Here is a 15,344-nt window from a genome sequence, read left to right as displayed (position 1 = left end):
ATGAGATAGAGAATAGGAAGCCAGATATAGTCTTAATTGAGGAAGAAAACAAACTAGGCTGGATCATAGATATAGTATGCTCAGCTGACAACAGGGTATGCGATAAGGAAGAAAGAGAAGTCGAGAGATATGACAGGTTAACTTGGGAAGATAAGCAGTTGTGGTCGAAGAAAAAGGTAGCAGTAGTACTAATAATTGTCGGAACCCTGGGAACAGTGAGTAAAAATCTCGAAAAGTACGTGGAACAAATAGAACAAATTAGAAATACCAGATTTGGGAGTCATTTGGGACCGCGAAATTCTGTGACATTCACTTTTTCATTCTCAAGTATTGTAGCTATTTTATCCAGCTGTGTGTACACGTTTTTTTTTAAAGTATAACCTCTCAACAGAGCTGGTGGATGTTGCAGAAGTTTCCTTCTGAGTCTCTGATTCCTATAAAAGTTACCGAAACAGATAGTGACAGATTCTTAAGGAGGCGACCACACTTATTGCTTTACCGTTCAGAGCATCATGTCAAATGCGATACCTTTCCAGACAATATTTTTAGATGGATTATGCAATGCACATCTTAACGTTGTGTTTAATTCTGATGTCTTTTTTTGAAGCAGTGCTATGGCATCGTTATTTTGTTCAACTGTCACCGGCGATCCATCGAGTATTACGAATATTAACTTTGATATTTCCAGATTCATATCTATAATACGCTGGAACAATGCTTTAAGAATGTTTTTTCCTACCGTTGTACTCTTACTATGTACCAGTTGAATAAATTTCTCAACTGTATCGAAAATTGCGTTTACTCCACGTACAAGCAACAAGCTGAGCTGCATCTATGATCTCTGTTTTCTTATCAAACGCCAACGAACAAAGCTGATAAAATTGGTAATAGTCTTTCAAGGGAATTTTCAGATTACTGACGTCTGTTCTATTTGGCATGTAAATGTTCATGAACTGATACAACTTCCTTTTTAAGCTTATTTCAGTTATTAGACTGCAGCCAAGCTGGGGTACCGCCTTGAAGAACATTTAGTCGAATGAATCGACCCAGTACCTATCTTTATCAAGCCTGGTGTTGGGAAAGATAGGTCTCCTCTGCCTAACCGCTAAGTCACGGGGACGCAAACACACACTGGTTGCTAAGCGACGACGGGGACGAGAACACAAACACAAGGACACACACACATGTATGTGTATATATACATACCTAGAATAGCTATCAACAATGTACTTTTGTGATAAGCTTCCTTCAAACCGAAACATTTCAAAATCATAAGCATGCATAATAGATCCGTTCATAATGACTTGTTAGTATTCACACAAATAAGCATTATGTCCCAATAATCGCGAGTCAGTTAGCGAATTCGCTGAAACCTTGATCATGTCACTATGTCCTCTATTTTCTCTATCCCAGGTAGAATGGCTGTAATTCCAAAAATAGTTTCTCGTAAAACATGAACCGGTGACAAAATTGAATTTTGGGGGTTGGAGTTGTTCAGTGTGTAAATGTTCAAGCGCTCAATGTGCCCTTAGAACAGGCTTTGTAGAAAAATTAACACCTGTCCATTCAAATTAAGATAATGCACATTTGATGGCTTGTTTGTTGAAAACTAGTCCATTTATAGTAGCTATATATATACGATTGCTATTTAGAATAAATTACTTTTATACGACATAGCTGATACCTGTCCATTTGCGGAAAATCATTTTCACAATAGCTCACAAGTCCTTTTGATTCTTTCTCATCAAGGTGAAAGAATAGAGATTAACGAGAAAGCGGTCTCATGGTTACTGTAGCAAAGATACGTTTCCTTGTATTATGTGAATTTCTTCAAGAATGCACTGTTGTATTTGTATAACTTGGTTTCATGCAATTCGTGCCAATCGTTGTCACCTAGTATTCTATTGTCTTCAAGAAAGTCTTTAATGTTTAAAAATATTACTTTCAATTTTTTCTTTGTCGGTTGTTTTATAATGGTAGTAAACTCAAATTACTGAACAAAACAGAGTAGTGGTGGTGGTGATAAATATACTGTTTTATAAGTTCCAAGAGGATAAATGAAACGGAAAGGGTTAAGAACCCCTACTATACACATTCTACTTTTCCTTTGTTATATTTTAGTTTGTTAAACAGTCCTAATTCAGTTATTGACATCCTCGGTCAAATTCAGAGGAAGAGCAACCAACTTACCAAGGATGCGTTTCTTATTCTTTATTCAACACACTGACTTTCCTGTGATTTGTCGGTGTTCTCCAGCAGTGAATATTGTTTTTTTTTCCATGACCCTTACTCTTTATGGCTCAAACAAACTACATCAATTCTTCTTGGTATGGACATACCACTAATGTAAAATAATTTCCAAATCCACACTGTTCTGGAACAGTCTCCTTGCTGTGTAATTCAGATAGATAGTGACATATTGAATAACCTACGAATTAAGTTCTAAATAGAACGAATTTTTCCTCTTAGTTTTTAAAAACAAAAATAGTGGCAATTGTTAATAACTCTCAAAGAGAAGGGAGACAATTTTCAAGAAATTAAGCAATAACTTTACAGAAAATTGAATTTATGCTTTAGGGAAAATCCTGGCCGTTGTTAGCGGGCGAAGTGACAATTACAGACATGTTTAACTATAGTTAGAGCTTATCAAAAGCTAGTATAACCTAGAGCCCTAAATCTCAATAAAGCCCCAACAAATGTTTCTACAATTTTAACCAAGCAATGGACTGTTCTTCAGAAATACATTTTCATCCACTTAGACAAAAGTATTGTATGTAGATTGTTGTTGTTGTTTAATCCCAGTTCAACCTTGATCGAACAGACCTACGATCAAAAGTATTTCAGTCGAGACCACCCTATCTTTTTAGGAGTATCCGGGACTACAGAATCTATTATACCCTTTCCTCATATAAAACGGTAGGGTCTATTCTGAGGTAGATTTGCTTCAATTTTTAGTAGGTCGATCAATCACGTGGTGGCAGTCATGGATGACCTCTGGCACAAGGGACTTTTTGAATGATACACCTAACAAAAAAAAAAAATTAACTTAAACTTTTTTTTAGTAGTGCGCCCCCCCTAATGATGAGCCATCTCATGCGGCCTGCTTCTTGATAAGGGTTGCCTGTGCCTGACGTAGAAACGTTTTTGATGGCTCGTTTGGCAATTATCTTTATGACAGATGACAGGTGTATTGCTAAAAGGATTAGGTAGCGGCTATTAGACATTGGCTCACGGTGTCAAATCATATCTGGTATAGATGTTTTATAGAGTCTCAAAGTAAGACACAAAGTATTACATCAAGTTATAAAAATTAGATACTAGGCTTTCTGGTAAAAGTTATTCTTCTACTGGATAACACCTGCATTATGCCACAACTTACCGCTACACGAACTTTTAATTATAGTTAACTGTATATCACTCTATAATTAAGGCATATTAACAACAAATTAGTTTAGCTACCAAATACTGTGCGTTAGCTGTTGTGTGTAATTATTTCAAATGTTTATCTCCTGTTAGTTTTCACTGTGCAGTTGACAGCGGAAAGTTTAAACTGTGGGAGGAGATGTATCTAATATAAACACAAGCGTTTGTTCTTTCTTTTAAGTACATCTTATTAGTTCGTTGGCTGGTGTTCCATGTTAGACGCCATCAATATATATCTGATACTGCATATGTTTATCAAGAGAAGCAAAACAAAAAGTAAAAAATGCAAACAAAACAAACGAAGATGACAACTGAAGTCAGAACATTGATCCTAAATGACTACAAGCTGGAACCTGTTCGAACATCGACCGTTTTGTTGATAGAGTTTGTTATTAACTTCAACGGCGAAACCATGAAATGTTAATAATTCAAATTCAAAACATTTTTATCAATAAAATGGGAACACCACGAAGTGACGCAAGTTATTCGTAGTTTGATAATTTGATATGGATTGATCGGATGACCGTTCTGACTGTTGACTGAAGGTCCACCGGCCATATGCCAGTTACTGTCATTATGCCTGTCCTTATAAACAAGATACATAACCTGAAAAAACTGCGTATCTCGGGTACTCGTGCTCCGATTTACGCAAAATTTGTTTTATTCTGTTTGTATTCATATTTCAATGGTACCTTACTTTCAAAGTATTTTCACATTATGCGTCCTTTTGGCTGTATTAAATTACAGAAAGAAAAAACACACAAGGAAGCACGCAAGCAGGCAATCCATAAAGGTACCCGAAAAAACCGCGTATCTCGGGAACCCGTGGTACGATTTAGGCAAAACTTGTCTTGTTCCATTTGTATTTCCATTTCAGGGGCACTTTACTTTCAGACTATTTTCCCATTATTAGCTAGTTTGGCCGTATTAAATTACAGACAAGCATGCACGCAAGGAAGCACGCAAACAAAACTATCACAGTTAAGGGCAATAACTTCAGGTTTCACTGCTTAAATTTGTGTCCCCCCCCCCCACCAAAAGCCCGTGTATCTTGGGAAGTCGTGGTCCGATCTACGCGAAACTTGTTTTATTCTGTTTGTATTCACATTTCAGGGACATACTTTCTTTCAGAGTATTTTCAAATTATGCACTGGTTTGGCTGTATTAAATTACAGACAAGCACGCAAGCAAGCAATCATAGAGTTTTAGTGGTATATAAAATGCTACAAGTTTAATTTTCAGTGACTGTGACAGGTTTTAACATTTAACTTCAACTAAACATGATCATCGCTTTGGTGTACTGCCTACTTAGGGTAAACACTTGTGTGCTGAGAGTGCTCGGTGCTCCGTCTCCGAATGCAGGAGTTGATGTCACATCAAGCTGTGAAGCAGCTCTATATGTGTTTCGTTCTCTTCTATCGCGACTTCAGATCAGCCCGGAGTCACCCAACGGCGTAGGCGACAAAAGCCCCCGCTCAATGACATAAGTTTAGTTGAGTCATATGTTGCGTCTGTGGGCCAAATGTTTCTACCGCCCTCAGCGCTCGTTGTTGCTGCACCACTCGTCCTCTCTCTTGAGTCAGATATAATGAATTTATTTTGTTGGCCCACAAAATGTCCTTACATTTTCTATAGATTGTAAGCCGTTATATGAAGAGAAAACACGTTTCTTGTGATAATGCTTTGTCACAGTTGTACAAACATGGCAGAATTAATACATTGTCTTCACGCCCATGCATGCATATTCCAGCATCAGCTAGCTTGTGAATTTGGGAAGCGCAAGATCTTTATTCAAAACACGTTTCTAAACTTGTTAGTTACTGCCATCATCTTAATTCATTTCATCAACCAATATAACAAAATAGAGCACCATTTTTCTTGGTCTCAAAATTTGCCAAAAACGTAGTCCTTCATTCCTGCAGTTGAAGGGTCTTCACATTCCTGCTCTCACGTTTGTTAAGTAAATGATGCAACCAATATTTGCCTGCATTTTCATTTTTCATCCAAAACTGGAATATCTTCAAGTCGACTTATATATACAAATGCCAATATCCTGACCTTCTTTGAGTTAAAGTGCTACTACATATTCTAACAATAGTAGTTACACTGATACATGTGCTTACGCCGGAACATGTAGCACTTAGACTTAAAAATAAGCTCACATACATGCAGACAAACACACACGCGCACACACGCGCACACACGCGCACACACACATAGATATACGACGGGCTTCTTTCAGTTTCGGTCTACCAAATCCATCCACAAGGCTTTAGTCGGCTCGAGGTTATAGTAGAAGACACTTGCCCGAAAGACTGCTCTCGGAACCATGTGGTTGGGAAGCAAACTTCTTACCACACAGTCACGCCTGCGCCTATGAGGCATTTTGTTTTTATTTCACTAACATAGCTAGCGACCCCAGGAAAAAAAATTTATAGAATTCCATTTGCTTATAAATTCCTATTCTAATGCATAGTAAAGGTTACCCATTTAAGGAACAAAGATCAACCTATCAAGCCCGTGACACAGTTTCGTTTCAATTCTCTGTTTATTACTTACTGTTATTTTTTATTGCCTATGAAACATTTATGAATGATGGACTAATAAATCGACGAAATCATAAAATCCCCAATATTCTCTCTCGCCGTGTGCTTTAGTAAGTGCAAGACAGTAATTAATCCAGATATTGAACAGTTATTAGATATCTTTTACATGAAACTTCACACTAAAGCACAATACTTTCTGATTGAATCATCTAAGTTTGCATGGTCGTATGGTAAAGAAGTTCGTTTCACATTCACGTAGTCCCGGGTTCGGTCTTACTGCATGGCATCTTGAGCAAAAATCTTCTACCATAGCTTTGGGTTAATTTGAATTTTTGGAGTAAAATTGAGTTGCTGGAAACAATGCAGAAGACCGTCGGATGGATTCGATTTGTTCTTGAATGGTTGAGTTAATTCAACTTGCGGATTAATAGGCTCGCCGGCTGACTCTTGGCTTCTTCCAGCAGGAGGTACTGCGATGCAACCGTTCGAACTCGATCATTCATGGATTTGATCTCAATTATCATTTGAAGACTTGAGTTTATTTAAAACGAAATACTTTCTCGTAACACCACAACAGAATGACTAAGGGGAATATTAAAATCTGTTGCTATAGATAAACTTCAAATTTCTGGAACGATGAAAAGATGAATGTCCCGATATTTTCAAGCTGTATTTGAAAAGTGACAGACAACGGGATTATCAGCTTTAAAATCATTTAGGATATACTGAACCAAAACAAACTAAATCTGTTACCTTTTATATTATACTTGCTTCAGTTATTAGACTGAGGCAATGCTGTAGCACCACTTTGAAGGGTTTTAGTCGAACGAATCGGCTACAGTACTTACGTATATTTTTAAAGCCTGCTACTTATTCTATCAGTTCGGAGGAAAAACAATCCCATTTGTCCAGCAGTGGTGGGGGACAAGCACAAACATCAACACACATAGGTATGTACATATATTCACACACACAAACACACACACACACACATCTACGGTGGGATTCTTTCAGCTTTCGTCTGTCAAATCCATTCACAAGCCTGAGGATTTTAGTAGGAGACACTTGCCCAAGGTGCTAGGCAGGGGGACTGAACACAAGACCACATGGTTGGGAAGTAAGTTTCTTACCACAGTGTCACGCTTGCGTGTACACCAATAATTCTAAAATATGTAGCTTATGTGTTGCGGATAATTTTTTAATTCTGAATAAACTCAAGCCTCCAGATGATTACATAAACAAAAACTCAGGTACTTTTGCCAAATGTAGACATTAATAAAATCATTCTAGCAAATTATAATTTAAGAAATGGAGCCTGATTACTTAGAAAATGTTCTACTGTTTATTTGTGTGCGCACTTATACAGGTGGGTGCATGTATTGCGTAAGCCAAAGCGGAAGTTGGTAACACACTGCTATAGATAGATAAATAATACACCTGGAGAAAACCTTCCAGAGTAAACCACTCGAATTACTTTCATCTAAATAATGGTTTTTAGAAACGTAGTGGGTTTATCTACAATATTAAAATGATATGATAGTAATATTTATCTAGTATAAATCTTTAAAACACCAGGTTAAATTCTTAACGGCGTTTCGTCCGTCTTAACGTTCTGAATTTAAATTTCGTCGAGTGATTTTGCCTACTATCTCTTTCAGGGTCGATAAAATAATTACCAGCTGAGGACTGGGGGGTCGATGTAATCCACTTACCCCTCTCCTGAACTTGCTGGCTTTGTGCCAATATTTGAAACCAATATTTATCTACTATATTATGATAATATGCTACTGTGATGTATCTGCTATATTATGGTAAATGTATTATTTTTATGCAACGCATTGAGTGCTCTCATTTTTTCCAGCGTAAAAATTTCAAGTAATTAGTTTCCTCTCACCATTTTTTACTGTTGAGATTTGAGACTTTACATATAAGTAAAGATTATTCCAGATCACATTATATAATATTACATTAAGGATACAGGTTGTGAGTTTATGTCATTTGATGATCACGAAAGAGTCTTCGGTACAATTGATGACAATACCCCCCCCCCCCAAAAAAAAAAGAAAAAGAAAAAAGAAGAGAAATATTCTTTTTCTTCCTTGTTTCAATAAGAGAAAGAGACCTGCAGCTGATTGAAGTAAGAAATATGAGAATATTGTCGTAGCAATTGAATCGTTAGGTATTGCTGCATTTACTAATCACCTTTTCGAGACTGCTTATGTGGAAACTCATCTGAAGCAGTCAAATAGGTTTGTGGATTCTTTTGTTCTTTTACTTGTTTCAGTCATGAGACTGCAGCTATGCTGGAGCACCACCTTTAAGTCGAACAAACCGACCACAGGTCAAAACTAATCCAGAAGGAGTACAGATAACGCTATGACAAAGTTGCACAGGGGGTACACTAGGAAGGTGTACAAGCGGTATGGGCTAAAGTGTACCGGCAAGTGTTACGAACACAGCCCTTGCTTGTTGTAGAGAATGAACTCGTGAAACTTACGTGGAATATGACAATCTACACCAAGGGTGTCAAACTTAATCGCACAGGGGACCAAAACTCAAAGCGCACCTTAGGTCGCGGACTGAACAAGATAAACATTTATTGAACAGACTAAACCTTTTTGAACATGAACATGTATTGAAACAGATGGTATATAATTTTATTTAGAAAAAAATTAACTTTAACGTAAATTACCTAAAATATTTTGCTCTGCATAAAAATATCTCCTGTCAAAATTATAAAAATTTAAAATAAGAACAAGTTGCACAAAATTAAAATAAAATATAAATAAGAAAATGTGTTTTTTAGTGAAAATTAAAATAATAAATAAAAACTTTCACTTTTCTTTATGCAATTTTGTCCGAGCTATATACTAGGCATCTTTTCTTGGTAATTTAGTTCATTGATGTTTGGGGTAAGGTTCTGTGTTGTCGAGACTCTCAGAATGGATTGCAGGGGTTCATCTGTGAGACGTTTTATTCATCTTCATCACAGAAAACAGCTGCTCGCACAGATATGTGATTCCAAACAAAAACAGCGTTGGAGCTGCATGTAAACGGACCTGGGGAATTGCTTCAGTCATGAAGCGAGTGAACTGTGCGGGCCCCACAGAGTCGTACTTTGCTTTTAATGTCCCATTACACTGCAGTTCTATCAGCTCCATTTGAATCTGTACAGGCGCAGTTTCCCCGTTGACGGCAAATAGGTTGCGAAGCAGATCGAAATTATTTTTCTGTGCTTTAAAGTCACTAAAGCGCCGTGCGAATTCAGTGCGGTGCGCACTCAATTTATCAGCAAAGTGTTGCTTTGGGAATACCGTGGCGTTGACTTGGCTCAACATTACTTGGCAACAGGGAAAGTGAGACAAGTTCAATTGGTGCATTTGTGTCTCCCATAAGCGCAGCTTCACTTGAAATATCTTCACTGCGTCGTACATATCACAGATCATGCGATCCCGTCCCTGGAGTTTAAAACATTGAGATGCGCAGTTATGTCAACCAGAAACGCCAACTCGCATTTCCACTTTTCATTCCACAGATCTTTGGATTCTTTTCCTTTACTATCCATGAATTGACCTATCTCCTCAACCCCTACAAAAACTGTATTGAGGACCGTTCCCAGACTGAGCCACCGCACCTCCGAATGATAAGGCACGTCAGCGAACTCTGAATGTATTTCCCGCAGGAAAGACTGAAATTGGCGGTGATTTAACCCTTTGGATCGCATAAAGTATACGGTTTGCGTTACAGTGCTTGTTACATTCCCATTTTAAAGGCTTTAGCGCACAGCGTTTCCTGGTGTATGATGCAGTGATATGTTGTCAACTCACCAGCGCAGTTATCTTCGTGCATCTTTAAACGTATCCTACACACTAGTCCACTTTTATTCCCGCACATCGCCGGTGCTCCATCTATTGTAAGTTCAACAAGTTTGTCCCCAGACATTTTCATGTCAGTTACACTCTAACGTATTTTTTTCAAAGAGGTCTTTTCTTCTTGTTGTCCCGTGCATCGATTTGATGTCCAAAATTTCCTCCATGACGAACAAATTGGAGTCTACTCCACGGATGAAGATAGCCAGCTGTGCCGTATCAGTCGTGTCCGTAGTCTCATCCACAGCAAGAGAGTATGCAACAAAATCTTTTCCTTTTTCAATCAACTGTTTTCAAATCAGAGGCCATCTCAAACACCCGATCAGCAACCGTATTTCTGATAATACTTACATTAGCAAACAGTTGCTTCTTGTCTGCACACAAAACATTATACATTTTTATCATGCAGCTCTCCACAAACCCTCCTTCGGTAAATGGCTAGGCTGATTTTGCGATCTCCTCTGTCACAATAAAACTTGCTTTAATAGCAGCTTCATTTTGTAATTTTGCTTTGGTTAAAAAAAAAAAGGTCTGTTGTGATGTGAGCTTTTCTTCAACTCATCTACCTTTCGTTGTTTCTGCTCAGCAGGGAAGTATTTATACCTGTCGTGATGGTTTGTCTCATAGTGGCGTTTGAGATTATACTCTTTAAGTACAGCAACATTTGCACCACAATTAAGACACACGGGTTTGCCCTCAATGTCAGTAAACATGTACTCGGTTTCCCACCGGATTTGAAAGGCTCTGTTTTCAGCATCGACTTTTCTCTTGGCCATTGATATAGATAGTTACTACTACTGAATGACGTCACGTGAAAAGGATCACCGAAAGACCGGTAAGGCGGCTGTTGCGGTGCATTATGGGATTAGTAGATTTTGCGCCATCAGCGCTTCACAACACGCGATTGGAGAATCGAAGGAGGCGTTTTCCAGCATGCTTTGTTGCATTTACAGTTAAGACTTGTGACTGTGTTATCATGCCTCTTTAATGTGTTTTTTGTACAGACAGGGTGTAATAATTACAGTGGTGTTGTTTCTAGTCGTGTAATAAATTATTGCTACTTTTGGGGACACACTTAGTAAGAAAGGTAGTGCAGTCAGTGCTATATATAATGTAATGGCCTGCTTTAGCTACACACTATGTATGTGTAGTTGTAATAAGAAGGCATGGGTGTTGCTGAGGGCAGCAAAGAATTCTATTCGCTGATGCCGCCATTTGGACTAATTCCATGTTGATATCAAAATGGTCTCGTGGGCCGGATGAAATTGCTGCACGAGCCGGAAGTGGCCCGCGGGCTGGGAATTTGACATGTCTGATCTACACAGATAAGAAGCTGCAACACAGTCGATCAGATATCACTCTCCTATGGAAGGAGACCAAAGAATGGGTCTCCATTGACGTAGCGGTATCTGCAAATCAAAAGAACTTGAAAACAGAATAAGAAAGCCGAAAGTGTCAAGGAATGACATCTCAGTTGGAACACTTTCATAGAGACACAAGAGTGGGCGTAATATCCATCGTAACTGGAGTACCCGGAACCATCTCAAAGAAAAAAAAAACCCAAAAAACCTAGCATGAGAAATTGGAACTACCAGACATTCTTGGTAGAACACAGATAGTGGTCATACTTGGAACAGCGCAGGTGTTGACGAAAGAGTTACATGTATAAACTGCGGAGAGGTATGACATAGATAACTCAGAAGAGCAAAACCGTAGAGAATTGCAATAGTAGTAGTAGCAGCAGCAGCTGTAGTAGTGGTGGTGGTGTTAGTAGTAGTAGAATATTTATTGAATTACTCTTGGTATCTCAAATTTATTTTTCTTCTTGTTTGGTTATATATTGCCCGAAGTTTCTAACCAAGGAAAATTAACGTTAAATTTGGTGATGCATAAATGGACGACAGCTGGTTAAACTCAGCAAACGACTGTCATTTTTTTGGTTTTTTTAAGAGACAATATATTTGTATAGTCAACCCATTGTGTTTCTTTCTCATCACTGTTTGATATAAGTAAAACTACGTCTTCAAATTTAGTAATGTACTCAACATGAATTAAAATAGATTTTATTGACTTATTTGTCTTTGGCTTTTGAGCGCAGTTTATTTATGCAGCGAAATGTAGATGACAAGGAGTGTTTAGATATCATTCCGTCATATTTGATCCATTAGAAGGAAAAATAAAAATCCAAGCGAAGCTGGCAACTAGCAACAGACTTGTTCAAGCACGTCAGTAGTGATGCAGCGTTTAATTAAACAATAATTGCCGGGACAACTGAACTATAGATAAGAGTATGTATGTATGTATGTATGTATGTATGTATGTATGTATATGTATGTATGTATGTATGTATGTGTGTGCGTGGGTGCGTGCGTGTGTGTGTATACATGTGTGTGTGTGTTTGTATGTATGTACGTATGTATGTACGAGGGGTGCTGAAAAGTTCCTGACTTTGGGTAACAAAAAATTCAAGAGGATGAGTTAATTATGATTTTATTTGACATATTCCCCTCTCAGGTTCACACACTTATTGTAGCGGCCCTTCAGTTTTTCTAAACCCTGTAAAATAACTCGGAAGGCTGGGCCTCCAAACAAGCCATTCGCGATAGCCTTAAAGCTAGAAAATTTTCAGTACCCCCTCGTATGTATGTATGTATGTATGTATGTATGTATGTATGTATGTATGTATGTATGTATGTATGTATGTATGTATGTATGTACTACGTACGTATGTATCTGTGTACATACGTATACGTGTGTACGTTTATTTATGTGTTTATGCATGTAAGCACGTAGGTTTATGTATGTGATCTCTTTCGGACGAATCCTTTCAGATCACAAAAACTAACTGATAACATTAAACAGATAATATAACAATAACTAAGCATGTTTGGGACCTACAAACTTCAATAGCAATAGCCGTTTGAAACCATCCATGTCTATAATAAACAGTTGTCATCTTATAAAGCGCTCCCCAAAATTAACTGTATTGTAATATTACTGGCAGATTCTGGATCACATGACAAATTGGAAACTCGACTATTATAGGTTAAAGAACGTGAAAAGAAATTAAAATGAAAATTTAGTTATCAGTGCGTACGCGCGCACACAAGCAAATATGTCTACAGAAATACACATAAAAATAAAGAAATGCCGCTAAGCATTTCCCCCACGCTTTAACAATTCTGGTTAATAATCTGCCATTATAGTGTTCGGTGTTGTCTACTTTTTATTAAGAATATTTCATATTCCCAACTCAATTATTTTTCGTTCAAAAATACGATTCCATACTTTAAACCAAGCATATGCTTTGTGATGGACATACAAGTATGGATGAGAGATCGAGAAGTTCATTTTCCTACCAATTATAGTTCAGGATTCAAGTCCACTGAGTAGCGTTTTAGACACGTGGATTCTATGACAGCTGCGAGTTACCCAGTGTTTTGAAAGTGAAATTTGGTTGATGAACACTATTTAGAACACCATGTAGACCTCCTCTTGAATTTATATTTGCTTTTCCTAGCGTGAAATCTTAAACTCTTCGATATACATGGCCAATTGAATTAACTGTCCTCATGCCAAAGTTCATTTTTGCACTTTTGTATCTTAGGAGAAGAATAAGTAGCAGACAAAGTACCGAGGTCAATATAATTGGCTAAAATAAAAAAAAACCCTTAAAGTTGGTGTTCCAGAATGGCCACAGTTTAATGACTGAAATCAATAAAGAAGAATTCTCTACTTACATAGTTTTCGTAAGAATTCAAGCAGTAAAACAACCCTCTTTTTAGATATAGAATATAAAGTTAGAAAAAATTATGTATATTATATCATTATTCCATCCAGGAATGGATGGATCATGGGGTTGAACCTTCAGGAACCTCCTTCAAAGGGTTTTATCAGAGGCAACTGTCATTAGACTTTCTTGGCTGGATTCTCAAGCATGACCAACTGTGGTTATCAATATTATCCAACCATCTCTTTCTTTGTTTACTCCTAGGTCTGCTGCTGGTTGGCTCAGCTTGACGAATCCGCACTGCGGTTCTTTTGTGCAACCTTCTAATCACATTTCTATAGCACCAGAGGTGCTACCTCTCAGTACGGAGAAGTAGCGTCTCGGCCTGGAGAAATTCCCTGGTCTTCGAGCTACGCATCCTGTTGAGTAAGTTAGTCCAGGGATCTTCCAGAGGACCTGCATTTCGGCCGCTTATATTCGCGTTCGTACTCTTCCGGTCACTCTACAACATACATGACCATTAGTAACAATAAGTACGAAAACCAAATTATATACGCAAAACATGGCCAATAAATAAATATGCAAACCAGGGGAGAGTGTATGTCTACAACCCTGGTTTCCAAACTGGGGTCCGCAGATTCCTGAGGGCCCGCGAAGCGATTTAGGGGGTTCCGTGAAGGGGTCCTAATCTTCAGATTTTTAATATTCAAAACCCTAGGTTTTCCGGTTTTAGCTAAAACTGGAACCATTGAACCCCTAGTTTTCGTGTTAAAAAGCCTTACAGGTAGAATGCATTTGAGGCGACGCGCGTACTTGAATGCAAGCGTCTCTCTGCGGCTTTATAGATCGGTGCGATGGTATGGGCGCAACAAGTCTAAACAGGATTGAAAATTGGCGGTGTAACAGCTCAGAATATACCCGTACCCAGACTATACCCCCTCCAGACAACCAGGCCAGAATATACCCCTGTCCAGACTCTACTCCATGCTTGCGGACAAATAACAAGTACCTCACTTATAAAAGTTGCCTCAGAACATATGTAAAATTTGATATCACTCGATAAAGAATTAAAAATTACATGTAAATTTCGATTTAAACATAGCAATTTAGAATTATTAAATGCAAAATAGTTTAAAATGTACCAATATAGACCCACCACAAATGGCCACATTTGCGCGAGTCTAGGCTATGACTCAAAGTACAGGTGCACTGCGCAGCAAGCGCGAGTCGTCATTTTCTTTTTCCAATCTACCTATACATTGGGTTTATATTGGTACATTGAATATTTGTATTCGATAATTATAAACTGCTATGTTTAAATCGAAATTTACATGTAACATTTAATTCTTCATCGATTGATATCAAATTTCATATATGTTCTGAGGCAATTTTTGTGAGGTGCATCTGTGTTATTTGTCCGCAAGCATGGGGTATAGTCTGGACAGGGGTACATTCTGGGCTGTCTCCCTGGAGGGTGTATAGTCTGGACTAGCTCAGACTAGCCCCGGGCATAGTCTGGGCAGGGGTATATTCTGGGGGTTACTGCGGTCGTAACACCGGCTCATTGATGGCATTGTCCGCAAGAGTCGTTTATGAACAGGTTGCAATTTGTTTCTCCCATCACACATTTACGAAAGCCTATATTTTCGACATATTTATCATCGTAAGTTCATTCTTAATTTTACTTTTTATGTTTGTATTAAGCATCAATAAGTAGGGACCTAATAAGCCAACAAAAAGACAAGCTAGTAGTGCTGTCAGAATTAAGACGTTCGT

At 38.1% G+C, this 15,344-nt stretch overlaps 1 pseudogene; it reads right to left on the bottom strand.

Moving 5' to 3' along the window:
- Window positions 1-8,832: 8,832 nt before the first annotated feature.
- Window positions 8,833-10,650, bottom strand: LOC118763179 (annotated as a pseudogene).
- Window positions 10,651-15,344: the final 4,694 nt, after the last annotated feature.

Source organism: Octopus sinensis, linkage group LG4 (genome assembly GCF_006345805.1).
Source record: "Octopus sinensis linkage group LG4, ASM634580v1, whole genome shotgun sequence".
Taxonomy (NCBI): domain Eukaryota; kingdom Metazoa; phylum Mollusca; class Cephalopoda; order Octopoda; family Octopodidae; genus Octopus; species Octopus sinensis.
This window is presented reverse-complemented; position numbering and strand designations above follow the sequence as displayed.